At 37.9% G+C, this 13366-nt stretch overlaps 1 protein-coding gene across 1 annotated transcript in view; it reads left to right on the top strand.

The window, feature by feature from the left end:
• The window catches only part of pxb (putative Hedgehog signaling attenuator pxb), a 291061-nt gene that overhangs the window by 61648 nt on the left and 216047 nt on the right, over positions 1–13366 (top strand). The window contains exon 2 of the mRNA XM_090173160.1: positions 5492–5643. The gene's annotated coding sequence lies outside the window, so the exon portion shown is untranslated. The remainder of the gene's footprint in view (positions 1–5491; positions 5644–13366) is intronic.

Genomic DNA, 13366 nt, shown 5'->3' with positions numbered 1-13366 from the left:
ATTTCTCAAAAATAGAGCGCTATGCAAATCGCCACTGAAAGAACGGTTAGCAAATATTCTTTCCTACTTTTGCTGAAAAGAGGTCGTTATTTTCCTTGACAATAATGTACCTTATTTCTGCGAAATGACAGAAAATAAAATACGATTCAAGTACAGTTCTAAAATTTTGTCAACGTTCAAAATTTAAAGGGGCGCAAAATTATTTTATATGTAATTGAGGCCACTTAATAGAACATTTTATCTCTTTTATGCCAAATGTAATAAGTAACATAATAACAATAAGTATGACACATCCTATTCTAATTTCCTAACCAAACCTTTTTTCGACACAGACTTTCTCGCCAATTCCCGACTTGAACTTGCACTCTAATTGAGTAGCGTGTTATCCTTCTTGGTAGTAGAATATTTTGCCTTGGGCATATTTAGACACTAGGGGTCTCTGTGCTAAGAACTAAACCTTGATCAATAATTCTAAATCATTTCTGTGATAAATTTTGGTAATTAACATACTTATGGTATTATGTTATTTATGTCATTTCGCGGGAGGGGTCTAAAATGTGGGCCTTTGAAAGGAACTCAAAACTCATTTTGTTTTGATTTTAAAAGTGTAATAAAATCAAATAAAATGATAACACTTAATAATTATAAATAATAATTAATTCGAAATTAGGTGTGAAACTGTTACGATAAAAAATGGCGTCCATTTTCTTTACTTGAATATCCTACTCGCAACGTTATGTAGCGGCAGACGTTAAAAAAGATTATATCCCCGCAGCGTTGCCAGACGTACGCTAATTATTATACATGACGATAATTTCGAGCAAATTTTTAGGACGTACGATATTTTCAATGCCGTGCTATATATTACGAATTTTTAGATAATTCAGCTTACGCGTACGATAATGTATGATAATGTTTTTAATTAAAAACATTAAACTTTTAAACATAAATTTACAATTGGTCGAACTTTGAGTGTTATTAAAAAATTTGATTTAACAAGTCTAACGTCAGTATTTCACACAAAATTAAAGTTTAGCCTGGAGTAGTGGCGTACTCCTGTAATCCCAAGCGTCTGGGAGGCAGAGTTTGTGGATGGCCGTGTGAGGACGACCACTAATCCCCCAACTGGTGGTTGACATACTTCCGCCATGGGTGTCCCGTCCCTATCCCCTGTTGACGTGGCCGTAACACACATCTAACACTTGATTTATCAATCAATTCATTAATTATGCAATATACATTAGGAAGTACAAAATTATAAATAAAGGGCCAAGTCATCGAGCGACTTATAGCCCTTACATGCGATACTTTATCAGACCTTAACATGAAAACAATCACTAAATAAACAAAAAGAAAAAATAAAAGCAAGGGTAATAACAACAAAAAATAAAATTTTACATACTAAAAAAAATTGGCCAATATTAGATTTTTGATGGTTTTTTTAACAGCATAAATTGTACGGCATTCTTTTATAACATCGTAAATCATATTGAATTTTTTAACACCATTATAAAAAAATAGAGTTGAGATACTTAGAAGTCAAACAATGTGGTAGGGATAAGTGATTATAGTGCCTGGTTCGTCTTATTGAGGAATTTAATTGGAATAACGGCGTTTTCTCGTAAGTTAAGATTATAAAAGATAAACTTTAAATTAAAAAACAAAATTACATCATGAAATTTTAATAAACAGCTCTTAGTAAAAAGGGGTTCGCTTGGATGGAGCCAATACACATAAAATATTTTCCTTATTACCTTTTTTTGGGTTAGAAATAGCCGATCAAGATTATGTTTAGAAGTGTTACTCCAAGCAATAATGCCGTAAATTAAGTTAGAATAAAAAATGGTATAATAAAGTTCAAATAAAATCTTTCTCAGATGGACGAGCGGACTGAATTGTCCCACCCGTCACAATCGCTCATAACGAGTTTTAAAAAAAAACTCAAATTTACCTTTTAAATTTAATTTTCAATACCTGGCAATTCTATTCTCTCGGAAATTACAAATTTGCCACCGTTTATTTTCCCGGGGTTGTCGTTTTCGACAATTTAATTAAATAACGCTATTTTCAGTATTATAAAAATTTCCTTTACGCGTTCACTGACCGAGTGCTCATAGGGTAATCGAGAGGCAGGCTACCTCGATCGGAAAAAAGCGACTTGTTGAGTCGACGCGTTTAGCCGTTCTCCGAGGTCTGTATGAAAGGGGAAGAGAATCGGCTCCTTTGTTGAGACGTCAGAGCAGTGTGTCTCCGTAGACCACGACGATATAGGCATATGGCTGTCGACCGAGACACGCATTGGTATCGCGGCGACGAAAATAGTGCTCGCCTTTTATAGCCCCCACACGCCCTCTCGTGTCAAATAGAGGAAAGACGGCAAATTCGTCGACCATTTAAGAGGAAAATGACTGCTTTTGACACCTCAAACCCCGTAAGATACTTCACCTACGAGCATTTTCATCTATTTTAAATCGCCTACAATCTCAGACACGACCTAGGGGCAGATCACTTTGTTACAGGGTGTACTATAAATCAAGATTAAAAATTTAACGTCGTATTATTTAATATTCGAAATACTATTTGGTATATGATCAGTTAACTGGCTTAAATTTTTTCGTTAAAAATATCCGACCCAATTATTTGACGTTTTAAATATTCGATTTGGTATTTGACGTGCTTTGAAAAAAATATTTGATATTCGATTCGATCCCCAAAAAATGGTATTTGCACACCTCTATTATTTCGCCATATCGTGTATGGTAAGATAACTCTGACGGCTCCTCTCTTACGTTGTTGTTTGTTCAGTTAACATAGTGACGTCAAAAAAAAATCGTCAGCCATATCAAGACGAAAATCTGCCGCGATAAGCATTCCAAGTAGAGGTATGAATTCCTGCTAATAATCATTGGAGTGAGCTGCTCCTTGGACGCGATGCAGTGGCGAAAGTAAAAATATAAATCACTTACAATCGACGTAGTGGCGAATGTAAAAAAATAATAAGTCCTTACCGATATTTTTAAAGCCGTGGGTATAATTAAAATGTTACAAATTGGAATTTAATTGCTTGATTAGATTTTAACGTGCGGCTATTCCCTCTCATTAATGACCTTCATAAGAGGCTTTAGAAGCAAGAACGGAAGTTTATTGCTATTTGTTATTGTTTCCATTTCGCAGCGCCGTTGTCCGAGTTTTTGACGCAGCCAGCCTTCGCTGGCGGATCCGCCCATCAACTGGAGCTATTACGGAGTCTAGCAGCTGCTTCTATGAATAGCTTCGTAGCTTTCATTAATATACGAACGAGAAGCTATTAAACCCGTGTTCGCGGTTTGGTTGAGCCAATTCGAATTTAATCGATGCTTCAATTCAACACGGATAATAATAATTATCGTCTTCGTCGCGAACATCTTTGGATTTTGCCTTCGTTCGCCGTAAACACTCGAAGCGCCACTGTGGACGGAATTGTCACTAAATCGTTTTGCTGTTTGTTGTTTAATGCCCGCTGAATGACCTTCAAACGCTGATTTCCAGAATACGCTGTTTTATCCAAGATCTATAGAATTTTTGAAAACTGAGCAAAACTGCAATTCAGCTTGAGATAACGTCTACTAAATAGTGTTGAAACGTAAACGTTACCCGTTCACAATATCGGGTGCTTAATCTCTCTCAAAGATTTTCAGTGTTTAGGGTTTCCGAATGTGAAAATTCTCCGGCCTTTTAATTTTTTTACTTCATACTAGCAATGAATGCATTTATTTATTTAGATGCGATCCTCGTTCCTTTAACTATTCTAACTCAAACAAGTAATTACAGGGTTGTCTGAATATTTTCACACTATAATTCTTGAACTTCTCCCTGTTTCTCTGTATAGTATATTAACGCTCTAAAATATATAAAAAAACACTATTTATGGTTAATATATACACCCTTAAAGGTTTTTTCTTGTCCAAAATTTAAAACTAGTAAAGGTGTATAAACAATGTTATATTACACCCTGAGTAGAGTGATTTAACACCCGGTAGCGTGTATCTCCCTTAAAGAGGTAGTTTAGTAACCTAAAGGGAGTAGTTTAACACTTTAAAGGGAGTATTGTACTTGTAGTCCCGCAAGGCAGTAGTTTAGTACCCTAAAGTGAGTAGTTTAACACTTTAAAGTGAGTATTGTAGTCCCTTAAGGCAGTAGTTTAGTACCCTAAAGTGAGTAGTTTAACACTTTAAAGGGAGTAGCTCCTTTAAGGCAGTAGTTTAGTAGCCTAAAATGAGTAGTTGAACACTTTAAAGTGAGTATTGTAGTCCCTTAAGGCAGTAGTTTAGTACCCTAAAGTTAGTAGTTTAACACTTTAAAGGGAGTAGCTCCTTTAAGGCAGTAGTTTAGTAGCCTAAAATGAGTAGTTGAACACTTTAAAGGGAGTAGCTCCTTTAAGGCAGTAGATTAATACCCTAAAATGAGTAGTTCAACACTTTAAAGGGAGTAGCTCCTTTAAGGCAGTAGGTTAGTAGATTAATACCCTAAAATGAGTAGTTCAACACTTTAAAGGGAGTAGCTCCTTTAAGGCAGTAGGTTAGTACCCTAAAATGAGTAGTTGAACACTTTAAAGGGAGTAGCTCCTTTAAGGCAGTAGTTTAGTACCCTAAAATGAGGAGTATTTCCGCCTAGGCCAACCTAGGCCGTGGCCTAGGGGCCCATCCTTGGAAGGGGCCCTCCAGTGACCGTAATTACTGTATTCGAAGGCATAAATCTATAATATCTATCGTAATTTATATTGGAGAAACTCCTAGGTAGAATATTTTGTTTTAAAATTACCAAAATTTCTGCCTCTCAGTTTACGGACGCAGCCTTAAATCACAATGTTTCATAATTATCGCGTATTTAGTCGACGATTGTTAAGAGCTTTTATTTAGTAATATAACCGTAGAGCTCAGACTTCTACGCTGAATCAGGGAAATTCAGGCACAGCCTAGCTCCAGGGATAAGAGTAAATGCAGCGCGTGAAAAGGGGGCCCAGACTCCTATGGGCCCAAGATCTCTAAGTCCGGCCCTGTTTTTCCCTAATACGATCTACATATTCAAATACATCATAGTTTGTAACCTCTAAATATTCAAGAACAGTCTAACAATATATCGGTAATTTTCTAAAGATCATTTTGGAATTTGCCTATAGGTACGGCTTAGGAATGTCCTTGACTGTTTGCTCTCAATCAAAGGATTTGCAATTTTAATGATATATTATCCAAATAACGATATGTCGAGATAGGCGTGTTCGCGTGCTAAGTAATCCCCCCTCCGCTGTAAGAGTATAGACATAGTCTCTCGCTGTTTCACTATACGCGTATTTTCTTGGTCGGCGCGTATAATACGCGGGGCGGTATCGGTTTCGTGTTTCTGTCATATCGAATTTTAAGCAAAATAAAGTCTCGCGAGACGCGTTGTCGGCGGGCTGCGGTCGTTTGTGGGTGGCCTATTAGTACAGAGTCGATTTGTTCTGTTTTTACAGGTGTCAAAGTTGGCCGACATGGAACAGATTTCGTCGTCGAGGCCCCCTCCTTCTTAATCCGAGACTTCGTCTGATGGCGTGTCTGCGACTATCACCAGCACCGTCGCCGTCGCATCCATTGTCACATCTCGCGAAACATCCAGGCCTGTCAAGTAAGCCACTCTGGTTTTTTTTTACGGTTATTATAGGCGTTTGCGCCGTTTCGCGTTGACACTGTTTGTAAACCGTGAATAATCCACTTAGAGACGCGATTTGACGTCACAATACCGAGGGAGAAAAGATAGTTTAAGTTCGGAACAAACTGGATATTTGCGTGGGGCCAAAGCCAGATTTATGATACGACCAAATACGGGAAATAAACTGTATACCTGACCTGCTTAATGGGCTAAGTACTCCTGGTGCAACTGAAACTGGGAAGACCGTACGTCGCGAATTCTACCATTCAATAAATTTAAATAGTAGTGTTTGTGATATTGCAAAACAAAAATCCTTAAAAGGTGAAGGAAGTAAAACAACTATAATTGCAAGAATAAAGTTTTATTTGCTAAATTGTTTTTGTGAACCAACTCATATATCTGTTAGGAAATAAATGCAATTTCTGTTTGACATGAATAGGTCTAGTCTTCATCAGCGGGGTACAGTGGTACATTATGCCCACCAGATTTCAGTCATGGGTACAATTGCCCCTAACACAAATCACATTTCGATCTTTAGGGTGTTTCAAAAGGTTATGCAAAAATTTTAAGGAGATACGGGGGGTGCCTGTTTTTCCCCCATTTTCCTACGATGAGTTTAAAGAGCGCCAGAGAGCTTTAAAGTGTGGCCTACAAGCCCCTGGAAGTAGGCTGCAACAATTGCAAAACCAAGCAGCAGGGCAACGCTAACATCGTGTGATAGGTAAAAGGGACTTTTTAAACAAATTGAGGTAACCAGCGTAAAAAGGTAACTTAAACAGTATTTAAAGTCTATTGCGCTTGTTGCAGCCTATTTCCAGGCAGGGGATAGTAGCACACACTTTGAGTTCTCTGGCGCTCTTTTCACTCATCGTAGGAAAATGGGAAATAAACAGGCATACTTCTCAACTAACCCCCTACAACTCATTAAATGTTTTGCATAACCATTTTAAACACCCTGTATAATTTTCCAAATACATTCGAATTATAGAAATATTTTAGAAATGAATAAATGTTTAAACAAAGCATTATTTTTGTCAATTTTAATTATTATATGGTAAAGCAGAGTGCACGAAGACAATCACAGTGTAAAGCCCAGTTCACACTATACAATTAATTGGGCCACTTAATTGAAACCAACTAATTGTAAGCCAGAAAATAGAATAGTGTGAACAGAAAAATTGTAACTATTGTTCCAACTTTTTCTGTTCACACTGTACAATTTTCTTGCTTACAATTAGTTGGTTTCAATTAAGTGGTTCAATTAATTGTATAGTGTGAACTGGGCTTAACGTTTTGGACCATATTAACAATATTAAAGTTCTAAACGTTCGCGTTCATACCTCTACCGCTTAATCTGACTGCCAAGGATAAATTATAAGGTGTTGGGAATTCCGTTTTCGTGGCTATTTAAAGAGAACTAAATTTGTATGAATATTGATAATTTGAAGATGAAATCTTCGTTTCGTAACACGGCTTCTCAGAGCCGCGCCGTAATAATATTTTGTTCCGCGGAAATTTCGTTGTAAGGCCTATTTCGTTTTCGAATGACTATTGCTTTTTCCCCGGCGTTGCGCGGCAATGTCTGTTTCTTTTCCAGCAAACGTATCTCGCAGTCTGGGCAGACGGCGTTGTAAGCCGCGCCGGGCTCTGGGCAAATTGAATCTCCTACTTTTCATTCTCTTCATCATCTTCCGCCAGTTTTCATTCGGGCCCCGCTTTTTTGAGTGGCTGAGTTTATAAGGGTGGCTGAGAAGAATAAAAATTCTTAAACTTATAAGCAATATACTGGCGGCTCCAATTCCTCGGAAGCGCGAAACACGACTCTTATTTGCTTGAATAGTTCCCCGAAAACTAATTTAAGCTTTCGGCCCGTATTTTATGGCTCTTAGATTTTTTTCTCTCAACTCCGTTTTTCTTCCCTAGCCAAACATTTTTCTTCTCGACACTCATCGGGCAAATATTCGAGCGGCAGACTGCCGCTATAGACGCAGACCGTACCAGATTCTCTTGGCTCAAACACTTCTTTTATAATTTACAGAATTATTTGCTCGGTTAATATTCCGTAATTAGGCACTAATATTAAGAATTTATTTATTGATACTATGTTGATACGATTTTTAGCGTTGCCCTTAGTCATAGGTCGGCAACACCTTTGGTCTCCAGTCTCCGGTCCTCCAGTCTCCACTGGAAGGTTGGGCCTCCAGTCTCCGGTCCTTCAGTCTCCACTGGAAGGTTGGGCCTCCAGTCTCCAATACTCCAGTCTACACTGGAAGGCTGGGACTTAAGTCTCTGGTCCTCCAGTCTGCACTGGAAAGTTGGGCCTCCAGTTTCCGATATTCCAGTATACACTGGAAGGTTGGGCCTCCAGTCTTCAGTCCTCTAGTCTCCACTGGAAGGTTGGGCCTCCAGTCTCCGATACTCCAGTCTACACTGGAAGGTTGGGACTTAAGTCTCTGGTCCTCCAGTCTCCACTGGAAAGTTGGGTCTCCGGTCCTCCAGTCTCCACTGGAAGGTTGGGCCTCCTTCTCCGATCCTCCAGTCTACACTGGAAGGTTGGGACTTAAGTCTCTGGCCCTCTAGTCTCCACTGGAAGGTTGGGCCTCCAGTCTCCGATACTCCAGTCTACACTGGAAGGTTGGGACTTAAGTCTATGGTCCTCCAGTCTCCACTGGAAAGTTGGGCCTCCAGTCTCCACTGGAAGGTTGGGCCTCCCTCTCCGATCCTCCAGTCTACACTGGAAGGTTGGGACTTAAGTCTCTGGCCCTCCAGTCTACACTGGAAGGTAGGGTCTCCAGTCTCCGATCCTCCAGTATACACTGGAAGGTTGGGCCTCCAGTCTCCGGTCCTCCAGTCTCCGGTCCTCCAGTCTCCACTAGAAGGTTGGGCCTCCAGCCTCCGATACTCCAGTCTACACTGTAAGGTTGGGACTTAAGTCTCTGGACCTCCAGTCTCCACTGGAAGGTTGGGCCTCCTTCTCCGATCCTCCAGTCCCCACTGGATGGTTGAGACCGAGGGGCAGATCACTAGCATGATTATTAGGTCACCCTCAAAGGATTAAATCGGATTAAATCGTGATTAAAAGGATTAAATCTCGATTAAAATGATTAGAATGATTAAATCTCCATTAAAATGATTAGAATGATTAAATCTCGATTAAAATGATTAAAGTTATTAAATCAATATTAAAATGATTAAATCCATATTGAAATTATTAAATTGTGATTAAAGTGATAAAATCGTGATTAAAGTGATTAAACCGTGATTAAAATGATTGTATATTTACTCGATATCATATTTTACGAGGTATTTTATTAAGTTCATTGATATTATTTTTTCGGTACGAAATTTGTCATTAAGCTGTGATAAAAATTGTTTATTTGCTCGATATTTACCTGAAAAATTATTATTAAGCCCTAAGAAAAACACTACTTGTCTAAGTATTTTACAAGGTATTCTATTAAGTTCATTGATATTCAAAATTAGACTACTTATTAATAATAATCAGCTAGGCTAATACCCAAGGCACCACCTTAGGCCTAAGTCATCAAGCGACTTTTGAAGCCTTTAATTCAGTTGGCCGGGTTACAATGCGTAGGAGGGTGGTGGCAAGCCCTGCATGCCACGCGATCGAGCCAACAGCTCCCTACATTAACTATTACCGTTAACCTCAACAAGTTTTTAAAATATGAAATCGTGATTCTATTGATTAAATAGTAATTATATCGATTAAATCGTGATTATATTGATTAAATCGTGATTAAAACGATTAAATCGTTATTAAAACGATTAAATCGTTATTAAAACGATTAAATCGTTATTCAAATGATTTAATCATGAATAATATTTTAATCATTTAATCATGATTATTAGGCCACTCTAAAGCTTTGTGATCTGCCCCTCGCTTAGGACTCAAGGCTCTCGTCCTACAGTCTCCACTCGAAGGTTGGGCCTCCAGTCTCCATCCAGACTAGAGGCCTCCAATATCCACGTCTTCAGTCTCCATAGAAATCGCAGGTCTCCGGACTCTGAGGCCGGAGACTGGAGACTGGACACTGGAGGCCGGAGCCACCGATGTATGATCGTAGCTAGAGAGGCCTTTGGTCTCCATCGCGACTAGAAGTCTCCAGTCTGCATCAAAACAGTATCTAGGTCTGTAGCCTCCATCCCGATTAAAGGCATCCGGTCTCCACAGAAATCGCAGGTCTCCGCTCTTGGAGGCCGGTGACTGGAGACTGGAGGCTGGAGCCACCGATGTATGCCCTCAATCCCCCTCATGCTCGCAGAGTTAGCTCCTTTCCCCTTAAAAATCAAATCAGTATCTCATAAATTCTTTAAAACTGACATCTTCCGTGATTGAAGTACACACCGGTGACGTAATTCTCCCTAAATATATATATATATATATATATATACATACATCTTCTAAATATATTGGAGATTAATAGCCCTAATTATTGGTGGAATACAACGTTACGTGGTTCGAATAGAAATGTTAATTATATATACAAACATTCGAAATCAAATTGTTTGCCGAATCTATTTGGCGGTCAGAGTGGCGTTTGATACATAAGCTCTACTTTAGATACGCGTATTTGAGATTAATTATTTTCCAATTTGATCGGAACATCGTACATCATTATATCGAAAGTAACGTAACCTGGAAACGGTGGCCAATTTTATTAAGAAAAATCAGGTCATATTCATACACAGACTTCCATTTTATCATTTAGTAATATCTGTACTTTCTCATATATTTTCTTATTAATATTTATTTCGTTATTTAAAATCGATGAATATAGAAACTTACATTATTTCTTGAATATAGAATGTCCAAAAATCGATAACGTAATTTTGTTTTCAAGTGATCGTGGATAATTTGAAAATCAATGAAATTAAACGAGAAGCGTGGACTGAAATCGCAATATTTTTATTTAAATTAGCTAAAGCCTCATTTTCTTGCTTACATTAAAAATAAAGTATTTTCGCAATAGCTGAAATGAATGACAAAGGAATTATTAAAGGTACTAATCACTGCTTTCCGTAAAATGATTAAATAGGATAGTGAAGATTATATTTTAGTTCATTTTGACATCTCTTAGTCAAAAAATTTCCTAAGTTAAATACTTAAGTACTAGTAATCATAAAATGAGCCTACATCGTTTAATTTTAAACCAATAATGAGATTATTTTGTTGATATTTTTTTCTAAGAATATAGCTACCTAGAAAATACGGTAATTTGGATATTCAAATTTTGAATTCGGTTTTTACACAAAATAATTCTTCACCCTATTTGGGCATTGTCTGCCAGAAATTGATACATCAATCGGTAGTGAATATAGGACCCTCACTGTCGCTATATTAATTTGTGCCCTCGAGGGCACTAAAATTTGGGATTTGTGAAATTTTAAAATTTTCTCTACACATCGGAGGATCAGTGACTTGTTCTCGAATACTTTTGTATCAAATAAACTTGAACCAATAAAAATTAACGTTAACATTTCTCTAAAGCTAATACGAAGTGAAATTATTGAAAGTCACGACGGGTATAAATTATCGTATATAAAAGAAATACTTTAAATAAATTTCACCCGTTAGAATATTTTAACAATTTTTGTTCCAAATTAAATAATTGCTTGAGAAAGTTTTAAAAAAAATGTTCGCTTTAAAATTGTATCTTGTCGAAATGTTGGGTAATAAAACGCATTTTTCAGCGTAATTTAGTTTTCTATTTTGATGTCTCGAATGATTAGTGGGAATGCAGTTGGAAAATAACTATTTCTAGTTACGTTACGTCTCAGCGTCGTGTTTGCGAGTGGCGTTTCTCGTTTTCGGGCTCTCATCCAAATTTGAAACTGGTTTCTTTTCGCCCGTTTATTTTTCTATTCTATTTCTCTCATTTTTTCGTTCTTTTTTTCTGCTTAAATATATACGCGTACTCGTATATCCGCTTCTCTATTCTATACCGATGCGTGTAGTCGTCTTTCTTACTAACCCCCTCCCCCCCCCCCCGTAACGTTATTCTGGCAAACTTTTATTATGCATTCCATTGTTGACTAGTACTAGCGGTGCCCCCCGAGTTAGAAATAATACGGCCTAGACTGCGGCAACGTTTCGATTCCTTTTTTTAAAAGCTTTTTTTCTCGTCTTGCCTTCATCCAAGGGCAATAATTAATCAGAATTTACACAACATCGGAGGCAATTTGAACAAAGTTCTTTATTGTTTGGGATCTTATCTTTTTACTGGCAGCAGTTTTTCATACGCGAGTCCGCTCTCCGGTTCTTTCTGTAAAATAAGTCTCTTCTTGTATCCGCGGCACCCGCTGAAATTAATTGAAGAGACTCGCTATTTAAAGCTATAAACGCAGTCTCTTTCTCCGTGCCATCTTTCTTTCCTTCTTTCTTGGAATCGCGCGTCGGTGTTGTTGGTCGTTTTATAGCGTTTTGCCGGTTTGAAAATTCCTTCATTCGTCGTTACTGCAGCTACGCCTATATACCCGGTGTTTTGTTACCAGCGCATTCTTGTAGACCAAAAGAAAAGGAGAGGTTTTAAAGAAAGAGTTTTATAGTTTGGAGAATTGAACGCTTCTTTTTTCCGTTCTCTCTTCATCTCTGGCAATGAACTGAGTGATTCTTCGATGGAATTTTCTTCTTCATTGTTTCGCGTTTTAGGGGAGACTTTCGTTTCAAAAGCAATAAGACATTTCCAATATTCTCCGACTTGTGGATGGTTTACAACAAACGCGATCGTGAGACGAAAAATGTTACTTTGAGAGGCTATTGGCGCTTAAATAAACTCCTCTCCAGTGGTGGGCATTTTTCAAAATTTTGTGATAACTCTCACTCCACCTCATTCCCGTTTCTAAAATTTTAAACTCAAACTCATCTCCTCTAACCACCGTAAACTAAATTTTAACTCATCTCTTCTCATTGAATTTCGCTAATTAATCCAACCTCGCGCACACTCCCGCTAGTTTTGTTGAAAAATCTGATCTCATCTCACGCTTTTTTCCGTTTATGTAAGTAATAAAATATCTCTTTTCACTCTCCTCTCTCTGAAATGCATACTTTGTGAATCTCTTTTGGTTTTCTTACATCTAAACTCAAACTCACCTCCTCTCACCACCGCAAACTAACTTCCTAGCTGACCTCCTCTCCTCGCATTTCACTAATTAAATTAACCTCGCTCACACTCCAAATACATTCTTTGAAAAATCTTATTTTCCGCTCACTTAAATTCATAGCTTGGAAACTCATCTCGTGCTCCTCTTCATTGGAAGCTTCGAGCATCTCACCTCCTCTCAATTGCTCTCACTGATCTCACGGTGAGAGGAGAGTGCCCATCACTGCTCCTCTCTGACTGTCTCGCCTCCCTGTTGAGAAATGCTGCCAGATCAATGCAGACAAACCAGTTATATGTCCTGTCGCTGCAGCGCAAACTCTAAAATCGGCTATGAATGATCTTTTATTTAAAGAGCTATTTCCGTTTGACTTATTTTGCCTACCCTTTATCAATATAAGAATAAAATGTCATTAATCGCGTAAATCGTGGCCAATTAGTTCGTTTTATACCGATAGAAGGTATTGAGAAGGAAAGGATGTATGCGATCAAGAATGTGTTCATGTTAACATAGAATATATGTTGTATGTAAAATTGTATCTTGTCGAAATGTTGAGTAATAAAATAAAATGACAGTTACA

This window comes from Leiobunum rupestre, chromosome 4 (genome assembly GCF_980474605.1).
Source record: "Leiobunum rupestre chromosome 4, qqLeiRupe1.1.hap1, whole genome shotgun sequence".
NCBI classification, from domain to species: Eukaryota; Metazoa; Arthropoda; class Arachnida; order Opiliones; family Sclerosomatidae; genus Leiobunum; species Leiobunum rupestre.
Note: the sequence above shows the minus strand (reverse complement) of the source record. Positions and strands in the feature narration are given on the sequence as shown.